This window comes from Bos indicus x Bos taurus, chromosome 4 (genome assembly GCF_003369695.1).
Source record: "Bos indicus x Bos taurus breed Angus x Brahman F1 hybrid chromosome 4, Bos_hybrid_MaternalHap_v2.0, whole genome shotgun sequence".
Classification (NCBI taxonomy): Eukaryota; Metazoa; Chordata; class Mammalia; order Artiodactyla; family Bovidae; genus Bos; species Bos indicus x Bos taurus.
The window spans coordinates 86,144,529-86,157,537 of NC_040079.1; the positions used below are offsets into that span (position 1 = coordinate 86,144,529).

General features: G+C 39.7%; 1 protein-coding gene across 3 annotated transcripts in view; it reads right to left on the reverse strand.

The window, feature by feature from the left end:
* Window positions 1-13,009, reverse strand: part of KIAA1324L (KIAA1324 like) — a 221,133-nt gene that overhangs the window by 49,856 nt on the left and 158,268 nt on the right. The gene's annotated exons all lie outside the window — the stretch shown is intronic.

Below are 13,009 nucleotides of genomic sequence, written 5' to 3' on the forward strand. Positions count from 1 at the left end.
CCACCCCTCACTACTCTCTTCCTTTCCCCTTTCTACAGCCTACATCATCTTGCTTTGCACATAGTGATGATAAAACAAAAAAAGTTACATTTTTAGTTGAATATCTCTAGCTTCACATTTCAATCCCGTTATTTCATACACTGGTAGCTCTTCTCTGAGTCTTTCCAAATAACCTGAGGTTAGACTACAAGAGCCGTAGCTAAACTATTTCCTCCTGAGGCTTCTAGGCCCTGCCACCTGTGTTCTAAATGACAGGATTAAGATCTCCTCTACCTTCATGGAGGGTAGTCTTTTAAACTTTTCTTCTCACACATGCATGTACCCAAAAATAAAACAAAATACAACTAAGTAGCTACAAGTCAGACAAACCCAGAAAATTGTGATTATAAAATTCTTATATTTTGGAACTAGAAAGAAACATTAAGTGAGTTAGCCATTTCAAAACAAAATGTATATGCTCAGCGAAAAATAGAAAAGGCAGTCTACATGCAAAGAGAAAAATCACTCAAGTTCTTTCATAGTTTAACACGCTTTTTAAAAATAGACTAAAATTTATTTCATATGTTCAGCTGAAAGTACCATTTCTCCTTGAAAGCAATGATAAGTCTAATATTGAAGCAGGAGAATCAAAATTAAAGACAATTCTCTATAGTTATTTCCAGTTAATAAATCATATATAGTAAGCCCTTGAGGCCACTCAATTTTATTCTCAAATATTAATAAATTACCTTATCTGATGAAAGCTACTTAAGAACATAGTTTAAAAAGTAGATGTCTCAGCAGAATTATAAATAACTGTTGTTAGGGATTTTTTTTACAATTCTGCATTTATGGCCTATGTCATGATACAGCTTAACCAGCCACTTCAACCATCTGCCTTTCTCACCATCTGCAAAAATGATTGCTATTCCTGCTGGAGTTTCCTAAATAGCTGAAAAAATTAATTAGATTCTGTATCCAACAGGAGCTCTCAATTCCTCTGAGAAAGACAATGTAAAATTCAGAGAATGTAAGCAAATAAACACATTATGTTTAGGGGATTGTCTTTTTAAAAATCTGGCTTAATAAGTATAGAAAACAAGTTTCTGATGATGATCAATTCACAAATTTGCTGATTTATTTTGACATTAACTAAAACTGCAATGAGTTATGTGTGAGGTATTGCACTGTCGGGAAGAGATGGCTCCCATATGCCAGTGGGTGTGGTGCTGAGGCTGTGCACTGAAGGCTCATCTTGAAGGCATTGTGCAATCATCCCCACCATTTCAGGAGCTCAGTTATATTATGCACAAGTTTGTAAATGAGGAAACTTCAGATAAGAGCCCCAAAGCCATACACAGCTAGTAAATGGTAAACTAGCACTAGCCAAGGAGAGTTGGTTTGGTGAGGGTAAAAATAATAAAAATTTTTATTGATTTTAGACAAACTCCCTAACCACATTATTTTCAAACCAAGCACAGTATATGTTTAAAATTTAGAAAATGTGCACCACGTTTAAACACTTGGAAGTCAAATTGCAAATGCTCTGTAGTAAAAGTTTTGTTTGCAAAGCCTCTTGCTTCATATGCAGATTGATTCTGTGCCTCTCTAATGTGGACAGATGCTTTCAAGTCTGGCTGACTGGGGAAAGATAATGATTAATATTAATGATATTTAGTACCAGACGGCTCACAGTGCAGGTGAAAAACCACAATCAACTCATTCTTTGGCAAGTTGAGATAAAATTATGAAATGCTTTATGAAACTAAAACCCTAATAGACCAAAACTTAGCAGATTGCCATTAAGGCTACAGAAGAGCTGTAAGATCCATGTATACTTATATTAAGCATGAGTAAAATATGTTTTAAAGAGATGCATCAGACGTATCAATTGGAAGCTGGTTTTCACATAAAAATACCATTCAAATTTGAGACTGGGTTTGCCCACGGTTGACAGCTTTCTCCCTTTGGAAGTCTCTGCACAAACCCACCAAACCCTTTGCAGACTGACAGCTCATCTAAGCTAAATTACATGTGATTTAAAAGGATTTACTGATTGCCACTCCAGCATAACAGCGTGTACGTCACAATGTTCTAACTCAAAAGTTTTCAGGCAAACAGTCTATCACTCACCTCTCTGCCTCTCCCAAACCTTGATACTCTCCAGCTGCAAACCACTGGGCACATATCACCACTTCTCTTGGAAGTACCACACCATTCTGCCAAGGTGTGAAAGACCACTCCTTCAAGGTTGGGCTCAACATCCACAAATGCTCTAAGCTGGTCCTCAGCCCACACTTCTATGCATCAACATAGAGTGAATGTCGACATTCTAGGAATCAGTGAACTGAAATGGACTGGAATGGGTGAATTCAACTCAGATGACCATTATATCTACTACTGCGGGCAGGAATCCCTCAGAAGAAATGGAGTGGCCATCATGGTCAACAAAAGAGTCCAAAATGCAGTACTTGGATGCAATCTCAAAAAAGACAGAATGATTTCTGTTCGTTTCCAAGGCAAACCATTCAATATCACAGTAATCCAAGTCTATGCCCCAACCAGTAACGCTGAAGAAGCTGAACGACTCTATGAAGACCTACAAGACATTTTAGAACTAACACCCAAAAAAGATGTCTTTTTCATTATAGGGAACTGGAATGCAAAAGTAGGAAGTCAAGAAACACCTGGAGTAACAGGCAAATTTGGCCTTGGAATACGGAATTAACAGGGCAAAGACTGATAGAGTTTTGCCAAGAAAATGCACTGGTCATAACAAACACCCTCTTCCAACAACACAAGAGAAGACCCTACACATGGACATCACCAGATGGTCAACACCGAAATCAGATTGATTATATTCTCTGTAGCCAAAGATGGAGAAGCTCTATACAGTCAGCAAAAACAAGACCAGGAGCTGACTGTGGCTCAGACCATGAACTCCTTATTGCCAAGTTCAGACTGAAATTGAAGAAAGTAGGGAACACCACTAGACCATTCAGGTATGACCTAAATCAAATCCCTTATGATTATACAGTGGAAGTGAGAAATAGATTTAAGGGCCTAGATCTGATAGATAGAGTGCCTGATGAACTATGGAATGAGGTTCAAGACATTGTACAGGAGACAAGGATCAAGACCATTCCCATGGAAAAGAAATGCAAAAAAGCAAAATGGCTGTCTGGGGAGGCCTTACAAATAGCTGTGAAAAGAAGAGAAGTGAAAAGCAAAGGAGAAAAGGAAAGATATAAACATCTGAATGCAGAGTTCCAAAGAATAGCAAGAAGAGATAAGAAAGCCTTCTTCAGCGATCAATGCAAAAAAATAGAGGAAAACAACAGAATGGGAAAGACTAGGGATCTCTTCAAGAAAATCAGAGATACCAAAGGAACATTTCATGTAAAGATGAGCTCGATAAAGAACAGAAATGGTATGGACCTAACAGAAGCAGAAGATATTAAGAAGAGGTGGCAAGAACACACAGAAGAACTGTACAAAAAAGATCTTCACGACCCAGATAATCACGATGGTGTGATCACTGACCTAGAGCCAGACATCCTGGAATGTGAAGTCAGTGGGCCTTAGAAAGCATCACTACAAACAAAGCTAGTGGAGGTGATGGAATTCCAGTTGAGCTCTTTCAAATCCTGAAAGATGATGCTGTGAAAGTGCTGCACTCAATATGCCAGCAAATTTGGAAAACTCAGCAGTGGCCACAGGACTGGAAAAGGTCAGTTTTCCTTCCAATCCCAAAGAAAGGCAATGCCAAAGAATGGTCAAACTACCACACAATTGCACTCATCTCACATGCTAGTAAAGTAATGCTCAAAATTCTCTAAGCCAGGCTTCAGCAATATGTGAACGGTGAACTTCCTGATGTTCAAGCTGGTTTTACAAAAGGCAGAAGAACCAGAGATCAAATTGCCAACATCCGCTGGATCATGGAAAAAGTAAGAGAGTTCCAGAAAAACATCTATTTCTGCTTTATTGACTATGCCAAAGCCTTTGACTGTGTGGATCACAATCAACTGTGGAAAATTCTGAGAGATGGGAATACCAGATCACCTGATCTGCCTCTTGAGAAATTTGTATGTAGGTCAGGAAGCAACAGTTAGAACTGGACATGGAACAATAGACTGGTTCCAAATAGGAAAAGGAGTACCTCAAGGCTGTATATTGTCACCCTGTTTATTTAACTTATATGCAGAGTACATCATGAGAAACGCTGGACTGGAAGAAACACAAGCTGGAATCAAGATTGCCGGGAGAAATATCAATAACCTCAGATATGCAGATGACACCACCCTTATGGCAGAAAGTGAAGAGGAACTCAAAAGCCTCTTGATGAAAGTGAAAGTGGAGAGTGAAAAAGTTGGCTTAAAGCTCAACATTCAGAAAACGAAGATTATGGCATCCGGTCCCACCACTTCATGGGAAATAGATGGGGAAACAGTGGAAACAGTGTCAGACTTTATTTTTCTGGGCTCCAAAGTCACTACAGATGGTGACTGCAGCCGTGACATTGAAAGATGCTTACTCCTTGAAGGAAAGTAATGACCAACCTAGATAGCATATTCAAAAGCAGAGACATTACTTTGCCAACAAAGTTCCATCTAGTCAAGGCTATGGTTTTTCCTGTGATCATGTATGGATGTGAGCGTTGGACTGTGAAGAAGGCTAAGCACCAAAGAATTGATGCTTTTGAACTGTGGTGTTGGAGAAGACTCTTGAGAGTCCCTTGGACTGCAAGGAGACCAGCCCTGGGATTTCTTTGGAAGGAATGATGCTAAAGCTGAAACTCCAGTACTTTGGTCACTTCATGTGAAGAGTTGACTCATTGGAAAAGACCCTGATGCTGGGAGGGATTGGGGGCAGGAGGAGAAGGGGACGACAGAGGATGAGATGGCTGGATGGCATCACTGACCCAATGGATGTGAGTCTGAGTGAACTCCGGGAGTTGGTGATGGACAAGGAGGCCTGTAGTGCTGCGATTCATGGGGTCGCAAAGAGTTGGACACGACTGAGCGACTGATCTGATCTGATCTGCTGCTGTTTTTCCTTGTCATTTCCCCCCTGTCTCCTCTCTAAATGCTTTAAAGCCTGGGTCCTGTTCTTCCATTATGTGGAAGACAGCATGGGGATCTAACATTGTCCTGAAGGTTCTAGCTGGGGCTTTAGGTAAGCAAATGTTCTAAAATTAAATATAATAATAATAATAAACTGAATCGACACTATACATGGATGACCTTATGGTATGAGAATTACATCTCAGTAAAGCTTTCTTTCAAGTAAGGATGTTAAGACTTGTGAAATTTTTATTTTAAATTCAGAAATTGCTAGTCACTGAAAAATGCCACGTTTTTCCATCATCCTAATTAAGAAACAAAGGCCCCAAGTACATTCCACTTGCTTAAATCATATAGGAAGAAAGGCACGTCTAAAACCCATATCACTGTATACCCTATTTTTTAATGTTATCTACATCTTACTTCTGCTATAAAATTCAGAAGGACTGTTACAGACGCTGATCATTAAAACGATTTGTAATATTGAATTAAAGAGCAAAGAAAGTACTAGATAATATGACACAAAAACACTAGCAAACCTTTATGATCCAACAATTTCCTAGACTCAGAGATGAAAAATTTCCGTGGTTGGATGTCTTCTCTGTAAAAATTTCGCTTCTAAAATGCCCTTCCCTACCAGGCACTCTCTAGCCTTGACAGAAAGTTTCCAATTTGGCAAAACATGATGTTCCAGAACTGGGAAGTTCTGGTTGTTAGAACATCATTACATACAACTGGAATTTATGTTATTTAAATATGCCTTAATGAACCCAAATTTTGCCTTATGGGATAACACAAAAAGGTCTATTTGTTTTTTATTTTAAGACTTTCTTTCAAATGCTTAAACTTACTATTCAGGAAATTCTAAGTATCTACTACATGTAGAAGAACACTGTAGGAAATTTAAATATTAGTAAGACAAACTGTTCTGAAAGAGGTTTACAAACCTGTGCTTGTAAGAGAAAGATTTACAAACTACTATAATATAAAAAGAAAATATATGAAGAGGATACAAAAGCATCAGATTTGGAAAACAACAGAGTTGATTGGAATTCTAGTCTTAAGACATAGCCACAAATAGCTATGACCTTAGAAAAATTATTTAATCTGATTAAGCCTGTTTTCTAATTTTCAAACTGGGTATACTAATGTCCAGTTGCACAGCTGTTGAAAAAAAGATCTGGAAGCAATGCTTGAATACACACACAGAGCAAGCATGTAGATAAATATGTAAATGACACCAGCCTCTGCTATTAACACTATCACTACTATTACTATTATCATCATCATCATCATCATCATTTCCAAGAGAAACATGAAATGTCATGGTTATTCAAAGGAAAGAGAGATCAAATCACTTTTGGACTAGCAGGAAACATCAAAAAGATGATCACCAGTCCACCATTAGATGGGGTCTTTCCTCCAATCTGAAAAAATATTTCTAGTAACTTCAATAATATTTCATATGAACTAGTTATCTACTTCTTTTCTCTGGAGTCTTCCCATTTTGTCAAAATTTCCTCAAGCCTCTACAGAGTACGGAACACAACACTCTGTGTTAATCATACATCCACTTACTAATTCTCTCATTCATTAATTCATTCAAAAGATAATTCACTACCTTCTGCATTCTGGGTACTCTACTAGACCTAAAATTTTTATATTTATTTTTTTTAATAATTAAGAACATGTTTCTGTCTATAGGAAGCAGAGTTCGGTGAAGGAAACAGTCATCTTTACAAGTATTTGCAATAAAGTGATCTCATATCAAAGAAGACTCTAGACAGTGCCATGGACTGCAAGGAGATCATACTGGTCAATCCTAAAGAAAATCAACTCTGAATATTTTGGAAGGACTGATACCAAAACTCCAATACTTTGGCCACCTGATGTGACGAGCCGACTTACTGGAAAAGACCCTGATACTGGTAAAGACTGAAGGCAAAAGGAGAAGAAGGCGGCAGAGGATGAGATGGTTGGATAGTATCACCAACTCAATGGACATTAACTTGAACAAACTCCGATAGATAGTGGAGGACAGGGAAGCCTGCAGTGCTGCAGTCCATGGCGTTGCAAAGAGTTGGACATGACTTAGCGACTGAAAAACATATCAAAGTATTGCAAATGTTGACCATCACATAAGCATCAAAAGAGGTATGTACAAAATTCTGTGGGAATTCCCAGGATTTCAAGACAATCTTGCCAGATCTACGTTATTTAAGAGTGATGTATCCTGGAATTTATGCAGAATCACTCTGATTTTATTGTGCCAACAGACAGTATCTCTTTCTCATTTGGAACTAATTTGTGTGATGATTAAAGGAACTGGGAGCCACATGGTCTAGCCTTCCCAGCCATAGAGATTAACAGGTGAACTAAGCGGTATAACCAGAGTAGTTCACACTACTGGACTGAATGGCTGGTCTGAGATGGGCTCAAAATTCAAGCAGGGCCAGTATTTTCAGAAACTTTGTTCAGCTCTCCTTTGATCAAATTCTCTAAGGATGACAGTGGCTGGAATGGAGATATCAGAGTGTATCTGGCACCACAGAAAGAAGCTATTTGAGAAGGAAATCAAACTGAGCCAAGAATATTGGTGAGAAAAGCAAAAGAAAGGCTTGGTAAAACTGTTTGCTCTGTGATAACTTCCCCAGTCACATGAGTCAAGGAACTCCTGCCCTGCCTGTTCCCAAATTCTGAAAAGTATTTTTTTTAATTCAATACATTAATTTCATAATCATCTCCAACTACAGAAGCCAAACTGACGTGGTATGGAGCTGAGCATGACCAGAATGTGGGGGTGAGAGTAGGGAGTTGCACTGGAATACAACTCATGACATAAGCAAGCGCTAGAGTAGGCGTGCTTTCATAGCAGTGAGTGAACTTGAAATTTTAATGTGTGGTTTTTTTTTTAAAGATTGCTTAGAACCCACATTTTACAAATGTTGCATGAGGTACACCTATATCAGATCAGATCAGTCGCTCAGTCATGTCCGACTCTTTGCGACCCTATGAATCGCAGCACGCCAGGCCTCCCTGTCCCTCACCAACTCCCAGAGTTCACTCAGACTCACATCCATTGGGTCAGTGATGCCATCCAGCCATCTCATCCTCTGTTGTCCCCTTCTCTTGCCCGCAGTCCCTCCCAGTATCAGAGTCTTTTCCAATGAGTCAACTCTTCGCATGAGGTGGCCAAAGTACTGGAGTTTCAGCTTTAGCATCATTCCTTCCAAAGAAATCCCAGGGCTGGTCTCCTTGCAGTCCAAGGGACTCTCAAGAGTCTTCTCCAACACCACAGTTCAAAAGCATCAATTCTTCGGTGCTTAGCCTTCTTCACTGTCCAACTCTCACATCCATACATGACCACAGGAAAAACCATAGCCTTGACTAGATGAACCTTTGTTGGCAAAGTAATGTCTCTGCTTTTGAATATGCTATCTAGGTTGGTCGTAACTTTCCTTCCAAGGAGTAAGTGTCTTTTAATTTCATGGCTGCAGTCACCGTCTGTAGTGATTTTGGAGCCCAAAAAATAAATTCTGACACTGTTTCCACTGTTTCCCCATCTATTTCCCATGAAGTGATGGGACTGGATGCCATGATCTTCGTTTAAACACATGCAAAGATTCAGTGCTTGAGATCTGAGCCCAAAAGAATGTTAACTAGTTGACTGGATAACAGACAAATATTCCTCAAGAGAGGGCATCTTTTAATATTAACAAAATATTTGATAGAGCTTCTCATTATCTCCCTGTGGATAAGACAGAGAGCTGTCGACCAAATGATATGATTAGTGGACATATGGCTAGTTTAAGAACTATAGGTAAAACATTTGATTTTATAGATTTTTTTTTATAAACATTTCACCCAGGTTTTACATAGCTCTGAAGCCTTCCCTGATTTGGTCAGAGCACCCAAAAGCTCAGACTTCTCTCCTATAGCACTAATAATAATCAGAAATAGTGACTCATTTTCTATAACAGATTATCTCTTTTTCTAAAGTCTAGACCAGACGTGCCCAAATTGCTGAGATCTTCGACCAGCAGAGTCAGAATTACCTGGGAACTTCTTCAAAATGTACATTCCAGGCCATGCCCTGGATCTACTGAAATAGAAAATCTGGGACAGGAACCTCCAGGGGAGTCTGATGTTCACCAAAGCTGAACAACAACTGCTCTGCAGTCTATGGAGACATGTATCTTCTTCTGTCTGTCCTTACTTGGCTCTGCACTCATCATTCAGCACTCTGCATATAACCAGTGCTCAGTAAAGATTCACTGAATGAATGAGTGAATGAGTAGACGCTCCACATTTTTCATGATGTGAATGAGTCTATTAATCAGGATTAGAATGGTTCCAGTTACCAATTAAAATTTTCCTTAAAAGTGTACTCTATAGGCAGGCAGCATATTAAAAGGCAGAGACATTACTTTGTCAACAAAGGTCCATCTAGTCAGGGCTATGGTTTTTCCAGTAGTCATATATGGATGTGAGAGTTGGACTATAAAGAAAGCCGAGTGCCGAAGAATTGATGCTTTTGAACTGTGGTGTTGGAGAAGACTCTTGAGAGTCCCTTGGACTGTAAGGAGATCCAACCAGTCCATCTTAAAGGAGATCAGTCCTGGGTGTTCATTGGAAGGACTGATGTTGAAGCTGAAACTCCAGTACTTTGGCCACCTCATGAGAAGAGCTGACTCATTGGGTAAGACTCTGATGCTGGGAGGGATTGAGGGCAGGAGGAGAAGGGGATGACAGATGATGAGATGTTTGGATGGCATCACTGACTCAGTGGACATGGGTTTGGGTAAACTCCAGGAGTTGGTGATGGACAGGGGGGCCTGGTGTGCTGCGGTTCATGGAGTTGCAAAGAGTCGGACACGACTGAGCAACTGAACTGAACTGATAGGCAGGAAGCAAGCAAATAACTAAGTTTCAAAAACTTGAACATTCCTGTGTCATATGAATTATAATGTTCAAAATCTGTATACCTTAAGAGCCATTTCCCTTGATGATGCTCTCCAAGCAAGGGGATAATAAGATCCAAAAGAGCATGACAGGACAATAAGAGTCAAAAGACAGTCAATGAATGCCCTGGGAAACATCATTAAGCCACCAGCAAATTTCCAGGCTACTCAAAGCAAGAACAAATAACTCTTACAAAGATGAAACCAGAACAAAAGAAAATGTTGTAATAAAATCAGAAAATATTCAAATGGATGTGTATAATAGACATGTCTTCACTATATCTGTTATCTAATTAAGTTCACATTGCTTTTTGTTCACTTCTGAAGCTAGAAACCTCTCTCTTAAAGACTTAGATCAGTTTTTAAAGAATCAGTGATATAAAAGAGATAATTAATAAGGACCTACAGTATGGCACAGGGAATTCTACTCAGTACTCCATAATGACCTATGTGGGAAAAGAATAGAGTGAATATATGTATACGTATAACTGATTCACTTTACTATATAGCAGAAACTAATTCAAGATTGTAAATCAACTATACTCCAGTTAAAATTTTTAAAAAAGAATCACTGAGTTTATGGAGTGCTGGTACACTGTTTTGCTATATATCAAAAACACAAAAAGAGCGTAAGTTGTCTGTATCTGTGTACACAATATGCCTGTGGAGGTACACATGTGCCCATATATGTGTGTGTATGCATGTGTGTGCACCCTGTACAATCTATACTTAATATCTGGCTCTACTTCTTTACTTCAGTTCAGTTCAGTTGCTCAGTCATGTCTGTGTATTTGAGACCCTATGAATTGCAGCACACCTTCTTTAAGCACAGGCTAACTAGATTTTATCATTCTATTCACTGACATCATTACTCACTGACATAATAAAAACATGATTTTTGAATATTTTTATTATATCAAAAACAAGATACATTTGTATATTAGATCTTATTCATTTACGCTTCAGGAATGTTTTCATTATTGTTCAGAGCTCAGTTTAGTTCAGTCGCTCAGTCATGTCTGACTCTTTGTGACCCCATGAACCACAGCACACCAGGCCTCCCTGTCCATTACCAACTCCTGGAATCCACCCAAACCCATCTGGCAGACAGCCATCTGCCTGTCATCCCCTTCTCCTCCTGCCTTCAATCTTTTTCAGCATCAGGGTCTTTTCTAATGAGTCAGCTCTTCACATTCAGTTCAGTTCAGTTCAGTCACTCGGTCGTGTCTGACTCTTTGCGACCCCATGAATCGCAGCACGCCAGGCCTCCCTGTCCATCACCAACTCCTGGAGTTCACTCAAACTCATGTCCATCAAGTCGGTGATGCCATCCAGCCATCTCATCCTCTGTCGTCCCCTTCTCCTCTTGCCCCCAATACCTCCCAGCAAGAGACTTTTCCAATGAGTCAACTCTTCACATGAGGTGGCCAAAGTACTGGAGTTTCAGCTTCAGCATCATTCCTTCCAAAGAAATCCCAGGGATGGTCTCCTTTAGGATGGACTGGTTGGATCTCCTTGCAGTCCAAGGGACTCTCAAGAGTCTTCTCCAACACCACAGTTCAAAAGCATCAATTCTTCGGTGCTTAACCTTCTTCACAGTCCAACTCTCACATCCATACATGACCACAGGAAAAACTATAGCCTTGACTAGACGGACCTTTGTTGGTAAAGTAATGTCTCTGCTTTTGAATATGCTATCTAGGTTGGTCATAACTTTTCTTCCAAGGAGTAAGCCTCTTTTAATTTCATGGCTGCAGTCACCATCTGCAGTGATTTTGGAGCCCCAAAAAATAAAGTCTGACACTGTTTCCACTGTTTCCCCATCTATTTCCCATGAAGCAATGGGACCAGATGCCATGATCTTTGTTTTCTGAATGTTGAGCTTTAAGCCAACTTTTTCACTCTCCTCTTTCACTTTTATCCAGAGGCTTTTTAGTTCCTCTTCAGCTTCTGCCATAAGGGTGGTATCATCTGCATTTCTGAGGTTATTGATATTTCTCCCGGCAGTCTTGATTCCAGCTTGTGCTTCTTCCAGCCCAGAGTTTCTCACAATGTACTCTGTATATAGGTTAAATAAGCAGGGTGACAGTATACAGCCTTGACGTACTCCTTTTCCTATTTGGAAGCAGTCTTGTTCCATGTCCAGTTCTAACTGCTGCTTCCTGACCTGCATATAGGTTTCTCAAGGCCAAAATATTGGAGATTCAGCTTCAGCATCAGTCCTTCCAAAGAACACCCAGGACTGATCTCCTCTAGAATGGACTGGTTGGATCTCCTTGCAGTCCAAGGGACTCTCAATATCTTCTCCAGCACCACAGTTCAATAGCATCAATTCTTCAGTGCTCAGCCTTCTTCACAGTTTAATTAAAGACTAGAGTACCAAAGAATAGCATGGAGAGATAAGAAAGCCTTCCTCAGTAATCATTTCAAAGAAATAGAGGAAAACAATAAAATGGGAAAGAGTAGAGACCTCTTCAAGAAAATTAGAGACACTAAGGGAAAACTTCATGCAAAGATGAGCACAATAAAGGACAGAAATGATATGGACTAACCGAAGCTGAAAATATTAAGAAGAGGTGGCAAGAATACATAGAACTATACAAAAAAGATCTTCATGACCCAGATAATGAAGTGATGAAAAGTGAAGTGATGTGATGTGAAGTGAAGTGAAGTGATGTGATCACACGATGGTGTGATCATTTACCTAGAGCCAGACATCCTGGAATGCAAAGTCAAGTGGGCCTTAGGAAGCATCACTACAAACAAAGCTAGTGGAGGTGATAGAATTCCAGTTGAGCTATTCGAAATCCAAAAAGATGATACTGTGAAAGTGCTGCACTCAATATGCCAGCAAATTTGGAAAACTCAGCAGTGGCCACAGGACTGGAAAAGATCAGTTTTCATTCAAAAGCCAAACAATGTTCAAACCACCACACAACTGCACTCATCTCACAAGCGAGCAAAGTAATGCTCAAAATTCTCCAAGCCAGGCTTCAACCGTAC